Below are 9894 nucleotides of genomic sequence, written 5' to 3' on the forward strand. Positions count from 1 at the left end.
TTCGCGTCGTCCACGCTTCCGTGTCGCTTGAGCTTTTCCAATCCGCGTGGCCGCGTGAGCCATGCGGCCGCGTCACTGCGATTTGCTCTCCTTCGCGCGGTCGCGTGAGCCATGCGACCGCGTCACTTCTCGCTGGTTATCTCCTCAAATTCTTGTGTTCCTTCTATTTTTGCTAGCTTCCTTTCCAATCTCCAACTCATTCATGCCCTATAAAGTCTGAAACACTCAACACACAGATCACGGCATTGAATGGAATAAAGGAGAATTAAAATTACATAATTAAAGTCTCTAGGAAGCAGTTTTCAAACATGTTATAAATTCAGGAAGGAATTATAATTTCATGCTAATTTAATGAATAAGTGGGTAAGGATCATGATAAAACCACACAATTAAACACAATATAAACCATAAAATAGAGGTTTATCAACCTCCCCACACTTAATCATTAGCATGTCCTCATGCTTAATTGAAGGAGATAAGGAAATAAGTATGAACATGTAGAAACTCATGAAATGCAATGCAAGCCTATACATATATAAATAAATGCAACTATATGATTCTTGCCCACTTGATCAAAAGTAAATAAGCTCTTCAAAACAATTACAAATCAAATTCCACTAATTCTATCATTATACAATAAAACAGATAAAAGTGCAAGAAGATAGCTCATGAAAGCAGGGAACATGAAAATTCAAGCATTGAACCCTCACTGATAGTGTATGTATGCTCTAATCTCTAGTGTATAGGGTAATCACTCTATCCTTCTCTAATCATGCTTTCTAACTTTTGTTCTTCTCCTAACCAATCAACAACAGTTAATATACCAATGCAAACATCATGAGGTCTTTTCAAGGTTGTAATGGGGCTAAGGTACAGGTAGGGGTATACATTTTGTCAAGTGAGCTAATAAATTGAATCTTTAATTAACCCAAGCTTCAAGCCAACCTATATATTTTTAATGTAATCTTAAAGTTCATACCTAGCTACCCATAATTCCCTTTTTCTATCCATACTCATGTATCAACTTTATATTTGGTTCTATCATATGTGCATTGATCTTTGAATTCTGAATTTAACATTGGGGTAATTTTTGTCCCCTTATTTATTTATATAAATTTTTTTTGACATTAAAATAAATATAGCTTATCAATGCACATAGATTTTTAATTCTTATAGTTTCACATGAGTAGGTATCCAAATTCCCATTAAATTCTCATGACACATTCCCTTAACAACTTTTGTTCCCACAATTTCCCATACTTAACTAGCACACACAATTCTATCTTAAGCTAACCAAAGATTCAATTTGGGATATGCAATTATTTTTCAGCTTAAGGTTAGTAATGTAGTAAAATATAGAACAAATGGGATTTAAAGGCTCAAAGTGGTTAACAAAGGTAATTGAAAAGGGTAGGCTTAATTTGGATAAGTGAGTTTAAACAAATAATGGCCTCAATCATGTGCAAGCATGCAAATATAATAAATATTGGACATATAAGATAAAACAAAATATAGATTACAATCATAGAGAAGTAAACACACAAGAATGCAATAATTATGGTTGAATAATGTAACCATACATAAAGGCTCAAATCTTTCACAGGTTGTGTGTTCTTTAGCTCAAATGTCATGTTCCAAATACAACTCAAGCAAATTTATCATAAAAATTTTGAAAAATTAGTGAAATTTTGTTCTAAAGATAGAGTCTTAAAAGAAACTTATTGTCTTTTCAATCAAGTAGAACATGTATGCAACTATCCTAACCAATACAATTTATTCTATTCTATAAAAGAAAGAAAATCTAACTAAAATATCCTGATTATTGGTGCTAGGGAAAAGAAATTACCTCCGAAAGTCAGGTACTGACCGACCTCCCCACACTTAAGGCTTTGCACCGTCCTCGGTGCTGTCTGTCAGGAACAGGGGTGGGCTGGTGGCAGTATCTCCACAGTTGGAATCATTATGGCTCCCTGTGCTGGTAAAAGAAGTGGAGTCCGGGGTATCTGAGTCCCTAAAGTGTCCCTTGAGTAGCTCCTTGAGGTGTTTGAATCGGCGCTCGTTACGGCGCTCTCTTATCTTTGCTTTCTGTTCTTGCCGATCCAACCTTTCGATTATCTGCTGGAGCAATTCATCAGTTGTAGGTGCTTGTGGTGTTGAAGAAGGATTATCTTCAACTGGAGTAGTAGGAAGGCTTGTAGTGGCTGCTGGGAGTCTGAGGTATTTCCCATTAGGGACATACTGATCATCCCGTGGAAGCACCGCTTTGGTGTCCCCAGCTCTGTAGGAGACTCCGGCTGCTGAGACAAGATCTGAGACCAAGGCGGGGAAAGGTAAGTTGCCTGCAATTTGTACGTGTCCCATTGCAATCCGGATATGTCTTGAGAGATGCAGAGGTTAGTCTGTAAGGATGCACCATAGTAGAACAGCCATGTCCGCAGTGAAGGAGGACTCATGAGTGCTCGGAAGGATGTAATGGAACATGATCTGTGCCCAGACGTGAGCCTCCAAGGTAAGTGCTGAAGCCAAGATTCCCTTAGGGCGGGTACGGTGGTATCCGTAGATCCAACGGCTGCCAGGTAATGCGATAACTCCGAGAACGGAGTCCCAGTCAAATTGGTACCTCTGGCGCTTAAGTGCGGCTTCTTGGAAGGCGTCCATTCCTTCTGGAGTAGGAGGAAGGCTCAGAGCTTGCTGAATGGCTTCTTCTGTGATGGGGACTTGCTTCTGCCGGACATAAACAGACTGCAGGGTTGGCATGTAGAAGTTAGAGTAGAACTCAACTACCTAAGAAAGATTGACCTGCCTTGGCTGTCACCATAGGAAACCCCATTGTCTTCGTTCAATTTGCGGCTCAACAAAGGAAGCAATATTGGACGGGAGGATAAGAAGGTATTCATTGTTATAGTTTCTTTCTGCCAGGATAGGGAACATCTGCTCACAGTAGCGATTGGGAAATCGCACAGTGTCCTTTGCTGGAAAGGCTTTTTTCCTTCTCATCAACCTTTATTATCCTCTTAACTCTTTTTGTTGAGGGCTTGACTGTGGTTGAAGAAGGCTCTGCCACTAATGCTCTTTTAGTTCCTCGTCTTGCTGGTGGTTTGGAAGTAGCTTTCTCTTTTTCTTTCTTGGTGGCCATCCTGAAAGAAGGGAAGAGAAAGTAAATTAAATTCAAAGAGATATACAGCAAGGAAGGAAACGGAAAAGAGGGTGATGGATGCACATTAAGATATACTGACATTATCACATGCTCGCGAGTACATGTAAAAAGCCAACAATGGAAAATAGCTAGTGCATATAAAGACAAGTGACTGCAAGGTGTTTATTGGCATGCCGGCAAAAGGCATGAGTAGCGTAGACCAAGCAATACTTTGTAACAAACCATCACGTTTGTATTGACAATTAAATTTAATTAATAAAATAGTAAAGAAAAGTTGTGAAAAGCAAGCATTGAATAGTATATCAACATAGAGAAGTGCATAATGCCATTTGAGCTTTTTCACAAACACATAGCATGCATGTTGAATAAGGTATAGAAAATATGAAGGTGAACATGCAAGCAATCCCTTAAATAGAATAAAAATAATTGTCAAATAATTTACAACAATCCACAAGCATATAATGAGGGATAATGACTCAAAAAAGAAAAACAAGTAAATTTCTAACACCATGTAAAAAGGAAAAGAAAAAGAAAGAAAATATGAATAATGAAAAGAAAAAGAAAAGAAAAGAAAATACATATAAAATAATAAGAATGATAGAAAAAGAAAGAGGGAGGAAGAAAGTAAAACCTTGTTAATGGAGGTGAGAGAGATAGAGAGTGAAAGGTGAAATAGAAGGAAGAAGGGAGAAGGAAGAAATAAGGAAGGAAAAGAAAAATTAGGGTTTGGAGGAGAGAAAGATAAGATATGTGGCAATTTTTGGTTGAGCTGTGCGGTGCATGCGACGCGGCTGCGTGGAGCACGCGTTCGCGTGGATGCGCTTCAAGTATGGTGACGCGATCGCGTCGGTCACGCGGTCGCGTGACCCATGTTATGCTTCTGGCGCGAGTGCAGCCTCACACCAGCACAACACTGTGTTCAAATTAATTTATTTGCCAAAATTGGGATGGCGCGATCGCGTGGATCACGCGATCGCGTGAGTGTGCGCCAGAAAATGGATGACGCGGCCGCGTCGGCGACGCTGTCGCGTGATAAGGATTTTGCTTCCAGCACCAATCCAGCATCACTCTCGCACAATATTTCATTGTGCACCCTTTTATGTCGAAAACTCAGGGCACGCGGCCGCGTGGGGCATGCGGTCGCGTGGGAAGCCATGATTCCCATGCGATGTGAATGCGTCAGCGACGCGGTCACGTGGGTTGATTTGTGCCATTGGCACGCCTCCAGCCACACTCCAGCGTGACTTTCTGTTCATTTTTATTTTTCTTTACTCTCCCTGTGACGCGGACGCGTCGCTGATGCGATCGCTTCGCGTAGCAAAAAAATTTTTTTTTTTAAATAAAAACATGTAAATGCAGATGCACGAAAGTACTAGGAAAGAGAAGAGTTATTGAATAGCAAAAACTAAAAATAAAGAAAAGAACGATCATACCATGGTGGGTTGTCTCCCACCTAGCACTTTGCTTTAACGTCCGTATGTTGGATGCTCCACTAGCTCAATCCTCTGCTATGTGGGGATCTTCCAGGAGGAAGATTTCAAGCTCCTTGTTTCTCTGTATCTTCTCGCCATTGTATAGCTTCAGGCGTTGTCCATTAACCTTAATAAGTTTAGAGCTTGAAGGATGGCTTAGGTGATAAACTCCGTACGGTTCGGCCTTCTCTACTCTGTATGGACCTTCCCATCTTGATCTCAACTTGCCTGGCATGAGCCTTAGTCGAGATTTGTAAAGGAGGACTAAATCCCCAGGTTGGAACTCTTTCTTCTTGATGTTTTGATCATGTACAGCCTTCATCTTTTCCTTGTATATTCTAGAGTTTTCATAAGCTTCTAGGCGAAGGCTCTCCAGTTCCTGCAGTTGCAACTTCCTTTCAGCTCCGGCTTTCTCAATTCCCATGTTGCACTCCTTAACTGCCCAAAAAGCTCTGTGTTCTACTTCAACTGAGAGATGACAAGCTTTTCCATAAACCAAGCGGAAAGGACTCATCCCAATGGGTGTCTTGTATCCTGTACTATATGCCCAGAGTGCATCTTGTAGCCTGGTGCTCCAGTCTTTTCTATGAGGCGTTACTATCTTTTTCAAGATACGCTTAATTTCTCTGTTTGACACCTCGGCTTGCCCATTAGTTTGGGGATGGTAAGCTGTTGCAACCTTATGAATTATCCCGTGCTTCTTCATTAATCCTGTTAGTCTCCTGTTACAAAAATGGGTGCCTTGATCGCTCACGATTCTCGTGGTGATCCGAAGCGACATATAATATGGTTTCTCACAAAGGAAACAACAGTATTAGCATCATAAGTGCGGGTAGGAATTGCTTCCACCCATTTGGAAACATAATCCACAGCTAATAATATATAAAAATATCCATAGAATTTGGAAATGGACCCATGAAGTCAATGCCCCAAACATCAAAAATTTTACAGAAAAGTATAATTTGTTGAGGCATCTCATCTCTCCTGGATATATTGCCAAATTTCTGGCATGGGAGACAAGATTTACAAAACTCAGCAGCGTCTCTAAAAAGAATAGGCCACCAGAATCCACAGTCTAAGATCTTTCTAGTTGTTCTTTGAGGACCAAAATGTCATCCACTCTCAGATGAGTGACAGGCCTCTAAAATGGATTGGAATTCTGATTGAGGCACACAATGTCTAATTACCTGATCAGCGCCATATCTCCATAAATATGGGTCATCCCATATATAATATTTAGACTCGCTTTTCAGCTTGTCTCTTTGATGCTTAGAAAAATTTGGAGGAAATGTGCGGCTAACTAAATAATTAGCAACAGGTGCATACCAAGGGACTACCTCAGATACTGCTTGCAGGTTATCAAAAGGAAAATTATCATCTATAGGAGTAGAATCATCCTTAATATGCTCAAGGCGACTCAAGTGGTCTGCCACTAAATTCTGATTACCACTCCTATCCTTTATTTCTAAATCAAATTCTTGTAATAACAGTATCCAACGTATGAGTCTTGGTTTGGATTCCTTTTTAGCTAATAGATACTTTAAAGCTGCATGGTCCGAATACACTACTACTCTAGTACCAAGTAAATAAGCTCGGAATTTATCCAGAGCAAAAACAATAGCAAGAAGCTCTTTCTCAGTAGTAGTATAGTTGGATTGGGCAGTGTCTAAAGTCTTAGACGCATAAGCAATGACGAAAGGATCCTTACCTTCACGCTGAGCCAGCGCTGCTCCTACTGCATGGTTGGAAGCATCGCACATGATTTCAAACGGCTGGCTCCAGTCTGGTGCTCTCACAATTGGAGCTTGAGTCAGAGCAGTCTTCAGCTTATCAAACGCATGTTTGCAATCCTCATTGAACTCAAACTCAATATCCTTCTGCAGTAATCTGGATAAGGGAAGTGCGACCTTACTAAAGTCCTTAATAAATCTCCTGTAAAAACCTGCATGGCCAAGGAACGAACGGACTTCCCTCACAGAAGATGGGTAAGGTAGACTAGAAATAACATTCACCTTTGCTGGGTCTACAGAAATGCCATTATTAGATACCACATGTCCTAATACAATCCCTTGTTTTACCTAAAGTGACATTTTTCGAAATTTAATACAAGGTTTGTATTAACACATCTATCTAATACTCTAGATAATCCATCTAAGCAAAGGCTAAAAGAATCACCATAAACGCTAAAATCATCCATAAAAACTTCCATACAATCCTCAATAAGATCAGAGAAAAGACTCATTATACACCTTTGGAAGGTAGCTGGTGCATTGCACAAGCCAAAGGGCATTCTCTTGTAAGCATAAGTCCCAAAAAGACATGTAAAAGTAGTCTTTTCCTGATCCTCAAGAGCTATATGAATCTGGAAATAACCTGTGTAACCATCTAAAAAGCAATAATGTGATTTACCTGACAGGCGATCCAGCATTTGATCAATGAATGGAAGTGGGTAGTGATCCTTACGGGTAGCTTGGTTGAGACGCCTGTAATCAATGCAGACTCTCCAAGCATTCTGAACTCTAGTTGCTATGAGCTCTCCATGCTCATTCTTCACTGTAGTGACTCCAGACTTCTTGGGCACCACTTGTACTGGGCTTACCCATTCACTGTCTGAAATGGGATATATGATACCGGCTTCCAACAGTCTGGTCACTTCCTTTTTGACAACTTCCAAGATAGTGGGATTCAATCTTCTTTGGGGTTGACGGACAGGTCTTGCTCCCTCTTCTAAAAATATTCTGTGCTCACATACTTGAGGGTTGATGCCTACTATGTCTGCCAAGCTCCACCCAATTGCCTTCCTATGCTTCCTCAGCACATCAAGTAACTGCTCTTCTTGTTGAGAAGTAAGTTCTCTTGCAATGATAACTGGAAACCTCTGCTCATCCTCAAGATAAGCATATTTGAGATGTGGAGGGAGGGATTTCAATTCTAACTTTTGATCATGGGTAGGCTCTGGATTATCTGGAGCTTGTGAAAATGACGAAGTGCCCTCATTGTTAGTAAAAAGGGTCCTCACACTTGGACCTTACACTTTCATCTATGACATCACACTGAAAGATAGAACGATCTTCTGGGGGGTTGTCAATGACTCCATTCAGATTGAAGATTACTATGCGGCCATCTATTTCAAAGGAGTATGTTCCTGAAAAAGCATCCAATTTGAATTTTGATGTCTTCAGGAATGGTCTTCCAAGTAGGATTGATGATGGCTTATCCGAGTCATTATGGGGCATTTCCAAGATATAAAAGTCAGTGGGAAATGTAAGCCCTTTAATGTTCACCAAAACATCTTCAGCAACTCCAGCCACTGTAATAATGCTTTTATCAACTAACACAAAATGAGCTGCCGACCTTTTTAAGGGAGGGAACCTCAAAATATCATATATAGACAAAGGCATTATACTGACACATGCTCCTAAATCACACATGCAATCATAAATTACTACACCACCAATAGTATAGCTAACTATACAAGGACCTGGATCACTACATTTTTCAGGTAATCCTCCCATTAAAGCAGATATAGAACTGCCTAAAGGAATGGTTTCTAATTCAATAATTTTGTCTTTATGGATACATAAGTCTTTTAAAAACTTTGCATATTTAGGTACCTACTAAATAACATCAAAAAGAGGAACAATTACCTCAACCTTTTTGAATATTTCTACCATTTTGGGGTCGGGTTCCAGCTGCTTCCTGGGCTTCCTTGCAAGTTATGGAAATGGAATAGGAGTAGTTTTTTCTGTGGTGTCTGCACCCTTTGGTGCTTCCTCCTGTGGTTGAGCTATTTCTTCTTCAGCTATGTCCTGTATGTCATCTTCCTCTTCAACATCTTCTATTTCTACTACCTTTTCAGCTGAGGTGTGTTCTGGTGGGCTTGGTTCCTCCTGATTCCTCTCCTGCAGTGTGGTTCCAAACCTTAGGGTGATGGCATTAATGCCTCCCTTTGGATTGGGTAATGGTTGAGAGGGGATTCCAGTAGAGCTTGAAGGTTGGTTACTAGAATTTTGCGTTGATCCAATCTGTGACATAAGAGCTTGCAAAGTAGAGGTGAGACCATTCAGACTGGCATTAATACTATTCATGATGTTACTTTCCATGGTCTGTTGTCTTCGCTCAAAAGATTGTAGTAGCTCTTCATTAGGAGATACAGAAGAATAAGTAAATTGAGAGGTCTGCTGTTGATTGTTCTGTGGTCTTTGGTTTTACCTCAAGTGAGGTGCTCTGTAAGGTTGATTCTGCTACCTGTTGTTGTTATTATTCCATCTCGGATTTCCCTGATTATCTCTGCCTCCGCTATTATTGTTGTCCCTCCAATTCTGGTTAGAATTGTCCTGCCATCCATGATTATTATTTCCACTTTAATTGTACCCATGGTTGGGGCGGTCATAGAAGTTATGAGTGGATGCCACCATGTTGTCTTCTTGTTGGAGCTGCGGGCATTCATCAGTGTAATGGCTGTAATCAGCACAGATTCCGCAAACTCTCTATGGGACTAGTTATTGGTTTTGCTGTGGCGAGGGAGGTTGAGCTTGTTGTTGATTCAATTGCATTTGCTTCAGCAAGTTGGTCATCTCACATATACTCTGAGCTAGAGCCGCAGTCTCTCTGCTAGAGGATACTTTTGCAACGGCTTTTGAACGGCCTTGCTTTTGCCTGTGGTTCCTAGTAGATTCAGCTAGATCACTGATCAGTTGCCAAGCCTCATCAGTGGTCTTGTACTTCTTCATAGACCCATTGCTAGCACTTTCCAATGTGGTCTTATCTTGGGGCCTCATGCCCTGTGTGATATAGCTAAGTAACACTATCTTGTCAATCATGTGGTGGGGGCATGCTTCCAGAAGATTATTGAAGCGCTCCCAGTATTCAAAGAGAGTCTCATTGTCATCCTGAACAATTGTAGAAATATCCTTCCTCAGTTTATCAGTAACTTCAGATGGAAAGAATTTCTCCAAAAACTCCTTTCTGAGTGTATCCCATTTGGATACATTTGCTAGAGGTTGAGTGTAGTACCACACTCTTGCTTTTCCCTAAAGAGAAAACGGGAAAGCTTTCAGCAAAATTGAAGTTTCATCAGTACCATCACGCCTGACAGTAGAACAGGTTGCCTGAAAATCTCTCAAGTGCTTGATAGGCTCTTGAGCAGGTAGGCCACGAAACTTGGGCATCAAATTTAGCAGTGCGGTCTTTATTTCAAAATCTGTAGCTGCCGCTGGATGATGCGCTTGAAACGGTTGCATTGTAAAATCAGGAGCTCCTTCC

General features: G+C 40.7%; 1 non-coding gene across 1 annotated transcript; it reads left to right on the forward strand.

Annotated features, from left to right (window-relative positions):
• The first annotated feature begins 9446 nt into the window (after positions 1-9446).
• LOC148570905 (small nucleolar RNA R71) lies at positions 9447-9554 on the forward strand. The gene has a single exon (XR_015908460.1). It is a non-coding gene; the product is annotated as a small nucleolar RNA R71 (small nucleolar RNA).
• The last annotated feature ends 340 nt before the right edge of the window (positions 9555-9894 follow it).

The sequence above is a fragment of the Arachis ipaensis genome, chromosome B3, assembly GCF_059453495.1.
Source record: "Arachis ipaensis isolate K30076 ecotype BB chromosome B3, ASM5945349v1, whole genome shotgun sequence".
In the NCBI taxonomy this organism is placed as follows: domain Eukaryota; kingdom Viridiplantae; phylum Streptophyta; class Magnoliopsida; order Fabales; family Fabaceae; genus Arachis; species Arachis ipaensis.